The sequence below is a fragment of the Bombina bombina genome, chromosome 3 (assembly GCF_027579735.1).
Source record: "Bombina bombina isolate aBomBom1 chromosome 3, aBomBom1.pri, whole genome shotgun sequence".
NCBI lineage: Eukaryota > Metazoa > Chordata > Amphibia > Anura > Bombinatoridae > Bombina > Bombina bombina.
The window spans coordinates 765354989-765370239 of record NC_069501.1 but is presented as its reverse complement, the minus strand read 5'-3'; positions in this window follow the sequence as shown (position 1 = coordinate 765370239).

The following is a 15251-nucleotide window of genomic DNA, read 5'->3' as shown; positions in this document are numbered from 1 at the left end:
GTAGCCGGAATCCATCACAGTGGTGGCAGCGGTGGGATGCTTCCGATTACCTGGAATGTCCAAACCACCACATGAAGTCCTTGCCGGATGGAAAACTATTAAAGGCTCTGGAAGGACAAACTGCAGAGCTTACAGCAAGCCAGAGGAGGAGTAGCTGGTTCCAAGACAAAGACTGCCCTTGTAGCTGTGCTGATAAAAGGTGATCAGGCTAATGAGCCGGTGGTTGGGTTGGATGACGGCCAAGGCCGCAGCTGGCCCAGTACAGTCTCCACCCAAGAGACTACCATGTTGGATCTCAAGAGACAGATCCAGTGGCAACTGGACCTCTATGGATCTAACCCCCCCAAGGGGATTGTTACTTGGGTTATTGCCGACGCCACAAAGATACATTTGATGGAGCTACAGAAGCTTATGGGGGGAGTTGTACCAGATTCCATGGCTTATCTGACCCGACCCAAGAAGCTACCCCATTCCACCTTTCAGGCTTTCCAGGATGATGGGGCGGAGGAGATCGACTGCTACCTTCAGCTTTTTGAGACACAGTGTCGGTTGCAGGGGGTCGCTGATGCTAACCGAGTCACTATCCTGTTCCCAAAACTGTCTGGTCGGGCTTTAAAAATGGAAATAAGAAGGGTGACTCCTAGTGCAGAGCAATATGGTAAAGATTCCCTGTATCAATATCCCAGATGACAGGGTATTCACAATTGAAGGCGCACCCAGTGGTGTGAATGACGCCTACTAGCTTGTTAAAATGACCTAGTGCACATATCAATCACAGAGGTGTAAGTAGGTGATCCTAATGTGTTCTTAGATGCAGACCAATGGAGGCCATATAGAAAAGGAGACTCAAGTGATATTAAAAAATGTAAAAACTTTATGTGATTATAAAAAAAGGAGATTACAATCAACATATATACATAAATAAAAACAAGTCAGTATTAACGCTACGCGTTTCTCCGCGCTAACCACGCTCTTTCCTTAAGCTGATAATACTGTGAACTAACAAGAGTCTCCTATAAACCTATCTCTAACCTATCAGATACAAGGAACCTCCCTCTGATACAGGTGGTTGCTAATTGTCTATCTAAAGTGAATACAATGTTGTTACCATACAGAGAATCAATGATTTACTAAAAAGATACAAAGACATTATTTTCTTTTTCTCTTTTATCCCATGTAACTGAATCACTACTAATAACCCTAAAGGACAGCTGTTGTATTATAAACATAAATGTTGTCATCTTGATAGGTACAACCAATCAGCGATCGCAATGAAAAATGTAACCCACGTTAATAGGCAAACATATAAAAACAAAAGAAAAGAAAATGTGGAACCCTCAGACTTATAGTCAAATAATTATACCTTATTAATGATGTGTATAATCTCGCTCCATGTATCTGGCGATATCTATATTAAAAGAGGTGTCAGCTAAATGGCCAATAGTATTTGAAGGTCTATATACGTGGACCAATGTTCGTATCTTAAGCCAAAAACCTGGTGTGAAAGCACAAGCCAATGAAAAGCTCTCAAAAGTCGTGAACCATCATTTTTATAACAAAGGAGATATAATTTATTTGTGGATGATAAACTGGAGTGTATGTGTATATAGTCAATATAAAGATTTATAGACTATCTGTGAATGATTTATGAACTACTGATATGTATTAAGTGATATACTAAAAACTGAAATAATATATTGTGAGTAATCTAATATAAGAAATGCAAATCCAGATGATCGAATCAACAAACAGAACATGAATATTGTTGAGCCTACGGAACTTGTGAAATCTATATAATACAAGGGAATGTGATGGAGTGACCAATACCATCGGGATGATGCTATATAAGCGTCTAGAATAATAAGAAGTGCTAATAAAAAGGGAAAATTATTATTAATAAGTAAATAGTCTTATATATAAAAAAGTGATGAATAATCATCATATAAATTATATCATATATAAAGTGCTAATAAAAATATATATTATATGGAATACCAAATGAAAAAGGTCTATAATAATAGATGGGAAATATAAAGTAAAATTATGTTGCAGAAAGGGGGTGCGGAGCCTGGCCGTGCAGGGTAATGGCAGCTTAAATCCTGGCTCTTAGGCCCCATGCCCGAACTTAACAAAATAATGAAGGATTGACTGGCCCAAAACATAACCAAACACTGGGTAAGCGTTGGTGCTGTCCTTGGGCACACATCATTTTCAAAAGGAGTCTAAACAAGACCTACTACACGGTGTGCGTGGTTGCGGCCTGGCCGTCCATAAGACCCACTTGCCACCATTGCCCATGTCAACTATAACCAAAAGAAGCTAGTGGGCCTTACTGTTATACAGCCTTTTGAGAAGAAGGGTCCCAGCACCCGGCACAGCTGATACGGACCTCCAGCTTCATAACGCTCTGACCACGAGTGCCGATATTGGCACACAATTCACCCACAATCACGGAACACGAGACAGCTAAAAGAATACTGTCCTGGTGAAAATTGATCGGCTCTGCAGATCTTAGGGCTGGATGCTCATAGCCGACGTGACCGAGGAAAGGGAGCACACACACTTAAAACCCATAGACTTTAAGCCACCATTATAGTGTGCACGTTAAAGAGAGGCTGGGTTGCTCTTTGGACAATCATATACAGTGATATAGCATCAGAGGCACTGGGCAACACAAAACAGACAGCTGCAAACACAGGGGCCTTTCCCCGCATACATCTTCAGGCAAAAAGAACAGCATCCTTTAACTATATTTGCATAATCCCAAGCAGAAGCTTCACAACCTCCCCTTCATAAGCTTTAGAAGTAAAGCGGGGTCATAAACTGTAAATCTAGCTCCCTCTCATAGGGACACTAGACACTAGCATTCTGGCCATTGCTGGCTTAGGGAGAAATATCTATAGTAAGCTTATTTGAGATACAAGGGCTGCCACATAGGAGGCCACAACTGGTTTTGATATCTGCAATAACACACACCTGCGGCAGCCAACTGTGCCGCAGGAAATCAGCCATATCTGTTGGAATCATGTCCAACAGGAAAAACACTAAAGGAGAAAAGGGCCCTAAAAGTGCAAGTTTAACTAATTATCTTAAAATAGCGACAACAAATACAGACCAAATGGATCTGAACCTTCCACCACCTGTAACACAGGCGTCTGATGAGAATCTTCCCTCGGATGCATTACCCCAGGAACCACTTACCAGGGGCGATCTAAACACCATCTCCTCTAAAGCTGACATCAACGCAGTACTAACAGAGATGAGATCCCTATTCGGGGACCTAAAAAATGACATACACAAGGTAAATCAACAGGTCGAGATGCTTAGATCTAAACAAGAGGGCCTGCAGAAGCAAGTAACCACTAACTCCCAACATATCCAAATGCAAGAAGGGGATATACAGTTTTTGCTTTCTATGATAGAAGATCTAGACAACAGAGGAAGAAGGAGCAATTTGCGGATCAGAGGAGTCCCTGAGACGGTCACTAATGTTGCACTTGAGGGGTACCTGCAAGACTTATTTAGAACACTGAAGGGAACACCAGGCTCACCAGAGGTCCCATTAGAATGGGCGCACAGGGCCCTACGACCAAAACCCTCGCCTAAAGCACCCCCAAGGGACATTATAGTCAAGTTCCTAAGTTACAAAGATAAGGATATAATCTCTCAAAAGGCAAGAAACCTAAAATATTTGACCCATGCGGGCATCCCGCAACAGATCTTCTCGGACTTAAAGGGACAGTCTACTCCAGAATTGTTATGGTTTAAAAAGATACATAATACCTTTTTTCTACCCATTCCCCAGTTTTGCATAACCAACACAGTTATATTAATACACGTATTACCTCTGTGATTACCTTGTTTCTAAGCCTCTGCAGACCACCCCCTAATCTCAGTGCTTTTGACAGACATGCAGTTTAGCTAATCAGTGCAGACTCCTAAATAACTCCACGTGAGTGAGCACAATGTTATCTATATGACACACATGAACTAGTACTGTCTAACTGTGAAAAACTTTCAAAATGCTCTGAGCTAAGAGGCTGTTTTCAACAGTTTTAGAAATCAGTTTGAGACTGTCTAGGTTTAGCTTTTCAAAAATACTACCAAGGGAACAAAGCAAATTTAATAATAAAACTAAATTGGAAAGTTGTTTAAATTTGCATGCCCTATCTGAATCATGAAAGATTAGCTTTGACTAGACTGTCCCTTTAAGCCACATTACAAAAAAGGAGGGACCTTAGATTTGTCACAAGAGATTTGCAGAAGCACAACATCCAGTATAAATGGGGTTTCCCAGTGTGCATAATCTCAGCTCGGAACGGTAAGCAGGCCATCCTTAAATCACCAGCTGACCTACTTGATTTTTGCAAAATACTGGAGATTGAAACTCTGTTGCCAGACATGGAGATGACACCACAACAAGGTCCAGATCTACAGGAGAACAACACCATTAAATAACTGTTACTGTTGGAAAGAGCCTTGTCTCCTTCATTGTTATTTGAACAGCTTTCAGGGAAGTACCTGATAAGTATAATTTACCTACTCTTTTTGGTTACATACAGCTCTATTGTTTATGCTTACTGTGCTCGTACATCTGTAGGTTATTCTTATACAGGGAGTGCAGAATTATTAGGCAAATTAGTATTTTGACCACATCATCCTCTTTATGCATGTTGTCTTACTCCAAGCTGTATAGGCTCGAAAGCCTACTACCAATTAAGCATATTAGGTGATGTGCATCTCTGTAATGAGAAGGGGGTGTGGTCTAATGACATCAACACCCTATATCAGGTGTGCATAATTATTAGGCAACTTCCTTTCCTTTGGCAAAATGTGTCAAAAGAAGGACTTGACAGGCTCAGAAAAGTAAAAAATAGTGAGATATCTTGCAGAGGGATGCAGCACTCTTAAAATTGCAAAGCTTCTGAAGCGTGATCATCGAACAATCAAGCGTTTCATTCAAAATAGTCAACAGGGTCGCAAGAAGCGTGTGGAAAAACCAAGGCGCAAAATAACTGCCCATGAACTGAGAAAAGTCAAGCGTGCAGCTGCCAAGATGCCACTTGCCACCATTTTGGCCATATTTCAGAGCTGCAACATCACTGGAGTGCCCAAAAGCACAAGGTGTGCAATACTCAGAGACATGGCCAAGGTAAGAAAGGCTGAAAGACAACCACCACTGAACAAGACACACAAGCTGAAACGTCAAGACTGGGCCAAGAAATATCTCAAGACTGATTTTTCTAAGGTTTTATGGACTGATGAAATGAGAGTGAGTCTTGATGGGCCAGATGGATGGGCCCGTGGCTGGATTGGTAAAGGGCAGAGAGCTCCAGTCCGACTCTGACGCCAGCAAGGTGGAGGTGGAGTACTGGTTTGGGCTGGTATCATCAAAGATGAGCTTGTGGGGCCTTTTCGGGTCGAGGATGGAGTCAAGCTCAACTCCCAGTCCTACTGCCAGTTTCTGGAAGACACATTCTTCAAGCAGTGGTACAGGAAGAAGTCTGCATCCTTCAAGAAAAACATGATTTTCATGCAGGACAATGCTCCATCACACGCGTCCAAGTACTCCACAGCGTGGCTGGCAAGAAAGGGTATAAAAGAAGAAAATCTAATGACATGGCCTCCTTGTTCACCTGATCTGAACCCCATTGAGAACCTGTGGTCCATCATCAAATGTGAGATTTACAAGGAGGGAAAACAGTACACCTCTCTGAACAGTGTCTGGGAGGCTGTGGTTGCTGCTGCATGCAATGTTGATGGTGAACAGATCAAAACACTGACAGAATCCATGGATGGCAGGCTTTTGAGTGTCCTTGCAAAGAAAGGTGGCTATATTGGTCACTGATTTGTTTTTGTTTTGTTTTTGAATGTCAGAAATGTATATTTGTGAATGTTGAGATGTTATATTGGTTTCACTGGTAAAAATAAATAATTGAAATGGGTATATATTTGTTTTTTGTTAAGTTGCCTAATAATTATGCACAGTAATAGTCACCTGCACACACAGATATCCCCCTAAAATAGCTATAACTAAAAACAAACTAAAAACTACTTCCAAAACTATTCAGCTTTGATATTAATGAGTTTTTTGGGTTCATTGAGAACATGGTTGTTGTTCAATAATAAAATTAATCCTCAAAAATACAACGTGCCTAATAATTCTGCACTCCCTGTACAGATCAGCCTCCACTACAGACACAGTTATGAGTTCAGTTGAGCTTAGCACATACATGTTGGTAAAATTGAGCTGGGGGGGGAGGAGATCTCTTATGTTATTAGTATCCAAATATGTTTTCCGTGTTTAATATGTTATGCCAATGTTGCATGCCAATTGTTTACATTACTGTTGATATGAATCTGTATTTTAGACATAGCGTAAATGGTTTATACTTTCCTCCCACCAAACCCTCTGATAGCCTTCCCACGCATTCACCAGAAGGTTTACGTACCACTTCTTTCTTTAGCACAAGCCTAGCTTGGGGATAGCTGACCCGACTATACACAGAGCTTTGTTCCCTTCATTTTTATCTGAGCAGCCCTCTGTGCAGTGCTTGATAAATACAATTCTCCTGCCCCATTTTTGATATATATTTAAGCTTACTGTGCACACACATATGTAGGTTACTCTTACAAAGACCAGCCTCCACTACAGACACAGCAATAAGCTCAGGCAAGTTTAGTACACACAGGCTGGTAAAATTAAACAAGTAGGTGGAGGAGAGCTCTTATGATGATAGAACCAAATTTTTTTTTCTTTTTTGTTTTGTTTAATATGTTATACCAATGCTGCATGCTTATTGTTTATGTTTTTGCTGACATTAATCTGTATTTATAACACAGTGTTAAGGGTTTATATCTTCCTCCTGACAAATTATCTGACAGTCTTCCCACACACTCACTAGGAGGACTACGCCCCACTCCTTTCATCAGCACAAGCTCAGTCTGGGCATAGTTGATCCTCCCACTTTGTACTGTTTAATAAAAAATAAAAAAAAATGTTTAGTTCGGGTGTGGGGATACACACCTCTCTTTCTTTTATTTTTTCTCTTGCCTAATACTTCTTCTTGCCTTTCCTTCTACACTAGGATAGGCTATCCTTTATTGGACAGTACTAATTCTCACTCTAACCTGCTGTTACGTCCTACCTGACTATTGAAGGTTTGCCCCTGAATTTTCAGCACCTCCTAATTGCTACCCGCCATTAGGGATTGACGTGACGCTTCTCTTTTTTCATCTAATATAACTTTCTTTCTTAAAAAACCCTTTCCCTTTTCCTTACCCTTCTCACCAACTCCTCCCTTTTCCAATCACTCCCCCCCCCCCTTTTTTTTTTCTCTTCCCCCCCCCCTTTTTTTTTCTCTTCTCCCCCCCCCCCCATATACATCATAATGCCTTTACATAGCGTACACAATTTGACTGTGATGACTCTAAACACAAAAGGCCTAAACATTCCGGAGAAGAGATCTTATTTGATAAGAGATGCTAATAGATTACACTGTGACATTCTATTTATCCAAGAAACCCACTTTAAAAAGGGCAGAGAACTGAGATGGATCAACCCTAAATTCCCCACTACTTATTTTGCCTCGGGAAGCCAGAAAAAAACGGGATGGGAATACTGATTAAACCCTCTTTCTCATTTTTTGAGACACATGTAGAGCGAGACCCAGAGGGAAGGTTCTTAATAGTTGTAGGTACTCTACACAATAAAATGGTAACATTGGTTAACCCATACTTTCCAAACATATCCCAGAACAAGTTTATGACTACTCTTACTAATAAAATTCTTGAACTACGAAAAGGTGCATTGATACTCAGGGACAATTTTTATCTACCATTAGACCCCCAATTGGACACATCCAGGGCCATGGCATCCATACCAAAGAAAGTAGTCAAACAATGCAATGCCAGACTTGAGGAGTTGGCGGCCCATGATACATGGAGAATCTTATACCCAACAAGACGAGACTACACTTTCTTCTCGCACCCCCACAACCTCTATACTAGAATTGATTACATATTCACAGATCAGTCTACCCTGACTTTGGTCACAAACACTCAGATACTCTCTAAGACATGGTCTGACCATGCTCCTGTGATTTGAAAACTAAATTGGCCAACAATTCCTGACCATCCCTTCATCTGGAAGTTTGACGACTTTATGCTAAATAGCCAGGTAGTTAAAACCCAAGTTGAAAACACGCTTAAGGAATACTTCCAGCACAATACTCTTGATGAGTCACCTAGACACATAGTTTGGGAAGCGCACAAATGTGTAGGCAAACTCATTAAACAAAAAGCCCTCCTTTCTAAACAAACAAGAATCAAATACGCTTCTCTTCTATCCAGAATATGTGAACTAGAGGCACAAGATAAAAAATCACCCACTGACACATCTCTTAAACTAGATCTCCAACAAACAAGAAAGGAAATACAAAATTTACACTCCATTGAACACCAAAAAACGGTTTTAAAACTACAACAGAAATACTTTGAATTTGGGGACAAACCAGGCAGATTGTTAGCAAGGGCCTTAAAGAGGAGACAAATGAAGTCTCACATTCACTCCATAGTTGACCAACATAATCACACATGTTCTGATAGCCCAGCTATCGCAGACGTACTGAAGACCTACTACCATAATTTGTATAATATAAGAGACTCTAACGGGGACCAACAAACGTGAGATGGCAATCCCTCTATACATGGAATTGACTCATATATAGATATGCTCACACTGCCTTCTCTGTCACAAGCAGAAGCTGAGGAACTAGATTCTCCTATTTTGGTAAACAACGTGGCCCATATTATTGATGAGTTACCGGCAGTCAAAAGGCCAGGCCCAGACAGGTTTAGTGTTAAATATTATAAACTGTTTAAACATATTCTAACCCCTCACCTGGCAGCACTATTTAACACAATAGGCGATAAACAAGAATTCCCTCCCTCGATGCTGCTGGCACATATCACCACGATCCCAAAACCTGGCAAACCAACAAACCGCCCAGAAAATTTTAGACCAATTTCACTCCTCAATGTGAACCTAAAAATCTTTGCTAAAATTTTCTCGACCAGATTAAATAAATTCTTACCAAACTTAATATCCCCTGACAAAGTTGGCTTTGTCCCAGGCCGTGAGGCTAGGGACAACACTATAAAAGCCACCCTTCTTGTAAATTATGCACAAAGCAATAATATTCCTTCCATACTTGTCTCTACAGATGCCGAGAAGGCCTTCGACAGGGTTATCTGGGCTTTCCTCCGGGCTACCCTGTCGAAGATAAATTTTGGACACCAATTTATAAGCCAGGTTTTCTCCCTCTATTCGGCACCCTCAGCGCAAATTAAAATAAACAACATTTTATCTGACCCCTTTCAAATCAGCAATGGCACCCGTCAGGGGTGTCCTCTGTCACCGTTGCTTTTCGCACTGACAATTGAGGTGCTGGCACAGAGAATTAGGGGTAACGGAAAAATTTCCGGAATCAAAATTGGACACCAGGAACACAAATTATCTTTTTACGCGGACGATATTCTGCTTTCGCTCCCAGAATCTCTGAGAGAGTTTGAGGAATATGGTAGGGTGTCAAATTTCGAACCTGAACCAAACCAAATCAGAGATACTAAACATAAACCTCTCTCAATATGAACTATGTTGACTTTCGAGCTCCTGCGCATTACGGATACAAACACGTACACTAAAATACCTTGGGATTAATTTAACACCGACCCCCGATTCTCTTTTTGAAGCCAACTACAAACACCTACTCAAATTGATCACATGTGATCTGTCCTCATGGAAAAATAAAAAGGTTTCCTGGCTAGGAAGAATTGGGATAATCAAAATGAATATCCTTCCCCGGGTTTTGTACTATTTGCAGACCCTCCCAATTCCTTTCCCTACAAATTATTTACAGAGACTGCAGAACATAATGGAGGAGTATATATGGGGGTGAATCAGACCAAGGGTGGCAAGAAGCAATCAGACAAAAGAAAGGGGTGGACTTGGGGTTCCCAATTTATTGATTTATAGGAGAGCTATAAACCTCCAACACCAAATAGAATGGAGCAACAACTGAACAGATAAAACTTGGGTTCAGGTGGGGAGGGCGATACTTAGAACCCATAACGTGGGATCTCTGGGGTGGATTTCTCCCAAAGGGAGACCTAAAATCGCTAACTCTTACCCACTTCTTGGGGAATTCTTTTCCCAATGGGATATGATCCTGATAGAATCACCTCGAGGCTCTTCAAACCCTTCCCCGTTGACCTCGTTTGCTCAAAACCCAGACATACCATTAACGAATACACATATCCTGAATCTAAATAAGACACACTTGGACCAAACATCTTTTCATAGACTTTTAGTGAATGGGAAACTCAAAAATAGGGAAGATCTGGAGCACTCCAGCCACCAGGTCTCCTGGTATTTCTATCTACAGCTACAACACTTTCTGTCTACATATAAAAGAAGGACTGACCTGACTAGACAACTAACTCCACTCGAAACACTCTGCCTTTTACCAAAAGCACCGGGCCACCTCGTCTCTATCATGCTTATTAGTATGACATAAAGAAAAGCCCCTTCCATCTTATACTAGACAGTGGAACAAAGTACTAGCTCCTCACCCCACAGACAGGGAATGGCAGCGAATATTTTTAAACCATGCAAAAGCCTCTGTTTCGGCAAGGCTTATTGAGTCTAACTATAAATTCCTATCCCGCTGGTACCTCACCCCCAGCAGAATAAAAAAGATATATAAACAGACAGATGGGAAGTGCTGGAGAGGATGTGGGGAACATGGAACTCTCTCTCACATTTGGTGGAACTGTGGGTTAATACAACCATTCTGGCAGGGAGTTTTGGATATGATAGACACTAAATTACAAATTACAGTTAATAGAAAGCTTGATCTCCTACTCTTTCATGGCCTTCCTAAATTAGCTGACAAACCCAAAAAACACCTTTTGTTTATTATGCTCAACAGTGCCAAATCACTCATTGCCAAACATTGGAAATCCACTACGGTACCCGCTCCTAGTGATTGGAAAAATCAGGTAAATAGGCACCTCCAACTGGAGCGCTTTAGATATCTGAGAGATGATAAAATTGAACTTCATGAATATATGCTGGAGCTCTGGACCCCTTCAATCAAATAACACCCCAAAAAACAGTTTCTCCTACAAGCTGATACGAAGTCCACCCTAAATGATGTATGTCCCTCCCCCCCCCTTTTTTCTCCCTCCCTACCTTTCTACTTCCATCTCCTGACCAATCATATCCTTTCCCCACTCTCACTCTCTTTCTCTTTCCTTTCTTCTCTTTTTAACGCTATCTACTCTATAATAACAGTATGGAACATGTCTGGGGGTCACCAGATATTCACCAATAAACTTGTATTAAGATGAGATCTGAAATGTGAGTGACCTTACGCATACACGTTGGTTAGTTAATCAATTCTGTTACTTTTAATCTTGATTATGAGACAACTAATGTAGTTACATTGTTAAGAATGATGTGTTTTGGACTGTACTTATCCCTACATTTTGTAATTGGTGTACCATCTACACTTATGTTTATATACTGTATTGTATATTAAGAGTTAATAAAGAACATTTTTGTAAAGAAAATAAAATTATGTTGCAGAGAATAATATGTCATAGTGAACAATGTTGTGTAGTGAATGAGTGAGTGTATGTTATGTGAAAGAAGTGAATAAAATATATCTAACACTATACAATAATGAATAGTGAAAACATGATAAATTAAGAACATAATTTAAACTATAACAGGGTGAATATGGAATATCCAATATTACCTATAATCTAAAAAGGTGATAAAAGTGTAAGATGTGAAACAATAATAGATATAAATGGTGAATATACTACATGGACAATGAACAGATAAAATAATATAATGATATTAGAAAGCCCCAGTATCTATAACTTCATTTAGGCCATCAGGATATAAAGATCCAAACTTATATATCCAATATGTCTCTCGTTGACGTAGCCTAGACATCCTATTTTCAGAGTTAGTATTAGGAATAATTTCTAATGGTGTGATTTTCATTACACATTTAGTAGTGCCATGAACTAAAGTGTGATGTTTTGAGGTACTATATTTGTCTAAACCTTTCTCAATACATCTCAAGTGTTCAGACCATCTTTGCCTGACCTTTCTGCATGTACGGCCTATTTATTAAAGCCCACAAATACAGGATATACAATAAACTACATACGTAGAGTTGCAAGTAATCTTTTGTGTAAGTTTAAAGGTTTCACCATTGCTATAAGAAGTGATGGATTTCCATCCATTAGTTATATACTTGCACATGTGGCAGCGACTATGGCGACAACTGAATGACCCTATTCTTGATTCATGAGTATGTGTGGTTCTATGGGTGGTTCTTTTACATAGAGAGCCACGTCTGCACATGACTACTTTACTAGGTGCTAATTTTTCTTTAAGGGTGGGTGCTCTTCTAAATGTGCAAGTGGGCTTACTTTCTAAAATTTGTTTAAAAATGGGATCCCTTAGTAATAGGCTCCAATGTATAGAGAGAATATTCTTTATTTCTCTGTGATTATTATTGAACTTTTTAATAAATGTAGTTTCATATACAAGCAAATTTCTTTTGAGTTTTAAAAAAATCTTTTCTATTGAGAGTACGTGCTTTCAAAAACCCAGATTCAATAATGGTGTCTGGATAATGTTTATCCTTGAATCTATTTTTGAGAATCAGGCTTTGTGTATCATACATAGTAAGATCTGAGCAGTTCCTACGTATTTGTCTAAATTGGCTGTAAGGGATGTTAAGTTTCCAACTTGAATAGTGGTTGCTATAGAAATCCAGAAAATTGTTGCTATCAACTGACTTAAAGTATGTAAAGGATCCCACGTTAAAGAAACACCGAGAAAGTCTATATGGTCTTTATGTATATTCCATGTAAATTGGATACCCATATCATTCATATTAATCTCTTGTTTAAAAAGTTCCAGGGATTCCAAAGTACCCCTCCATATGAACAGCAGGTCATAAATATAACGGCCATAGAAGACCAGATTTGACACCCATCTTGCACTGTAAATATACCTGTTTTCAATTGTGCCCATAAACAGGTTCGCAAAACTGGGTGCAAATCTGGTTCCCATGGCCGTCCCCTTGATTTGAATATAAAACTAATCTAGAAATTTAAAATAGTTGTGTGTCAATATAAACAATTCTAGCAAATAGTTTTTTTGTGTCTCTGACATATAAGGATCCTCACTTAAAAAACTATCTATAGAATTTAAACCTATATCATGTGAGATAATAGAGTAAAGTGCACTCACATCACAAGACACCCAATGAAAATTGTCACCTTTTTGAATATTAGACAGCTTGGACAAAAGATCAGTGGTGTCTTTGATATAGGATTGTAATTGTGTAGCATATCTTTGTAAAAAGAAGTCTATTTAAGCAGACAAATTATCAGTCATACTGTTCATACCAGCGATAATTGGTCGGCCAGGGGGATTAACCACATTTTTATGTATCTTAGGGAGATGGTAGTAATATGGAATGTTAGGATTACGAGGGATAAGGTAATTTCTCTCTTTGTTATTCAAAATTCCATTCTTGGAACCCAAAGAAATCAAAGCAATAAGTTCCTTCATAAACAATTCTGTTGAGTCTTTATCTAGTTTGTAATAGTAGTCTTTATCCAATAGAATTCTTTGTGCCTCAACTATATAATCATCATAATTTTGAAGCAATATCCCTCCACCATTTTCAGCCTGGCGAATGACAATATTAACATCATTTGCCAAGCTGTCCAGGGCGAGATGGGCCAGATGTTGCCCTGTTTTTTTATTACTATTAGGGAGCTTTTCAAAGTCTTCCATGACCAAATTTTGAAATACAACTAGGTATGCTACATCCACTTTTTTCGGATGAAAATTGGAGGGTAAGGCTAAATTAGTATGAATGGTGCCATCAAACAATTGTTCAGATAAGTCCCCTGGATCAATTCAAATGATGGAAGTATCCCTTTGGGATCCCATATTATCTGTAAGTAGGGGAATTCCGTCAATTCTTTGTGTTTTCAGTTGTTTATTGGCAAAGTAATGTTGGAGGGATAGTTTCCTAGTAAATGTATTTAAATCTACTAAAAGTTCAAAGATTTTATGTGAGTTTGAAGGGCAAAAACTAAGCCCTTAACCTAAGATTATAATTTCATCATTACTCAGGACTTTATCAGATAAATTAAATATCCCTGTACTTAGTTGTTGTAACTTCTCTTTCTTGGTGGTAAATCCCCTCCCCCTCCTTCTCAGTTTGTGTGTGTTCTTTTGTTTTTTCCTGCTTGTTGGTAAGGGGTATTTGGGCCCTCTCTCCTCCAAAGTGGAGCTAATGGTATACGATCCTCTAAAAAAGAGGCAGAATTAGAGGGCATGGGGGAGCCTTGTGTTTGTGGGGCCTCCCTATTGTTAGTGCAGTGATCTGTAGACAGTCTGGGAGGATTGAACATATGATCTCTAGAATGATGAGATATTTGGGAATATTCATTCCTGTGAGAATTAAAACTGGATTGGAAGTTTTGATGTTGTTGGGATTGTACTCTATTTGAAGTGTAAGGTTTGTTTTGTTGTGTGTGATTATGACCATACAAGGGTGTATATCTATTGCTGAGTGGAATTCCCTGTTGTTTGTCTTCATTATATTCTCTAAATTTATTCTGGGAGATATCTGTCCTATTAGGTCTATATTGAAAATAATTATTCTGTTTTCTAGAGTCAGAGTAGTTAGACCTAGAGTAATTAGCATGATTTGTTTTTGTTATGCTGAACCTTTGTCCAAGGTGACTCTTGTGGCACCTTGCTTTTTAGTCCTATTGAATGAATATATCGTACCCTTAGCATAATCTTCTTCATCCCTCTCTTTTTTCTTATTTTTCTTAGAGATCATTTTCATCTTGAAGTTTATGGGGGGAGTTGTACCAGATTCCATGGCTTCTCTGACCCGACCCAAGAAGCTACCCCATTCCGCCTTTCAGGCTTTCCAGGATGATGGGGCGGAGAACGGCCGCTACCTTAAGCTTTTTGAGACACAGTGTTGGTTGCAGGGGGTTGCCAATGCCAACCGAGTCACTATCCTGCTCCCAAAACTGTCTGGTCGGGCTTTGAAGGCTTTCCACACCATCATCCGAAGACCAAGTCAATTATGACCAGGTGAGGGAACGCATCCTTGTCCACTATGGAATCA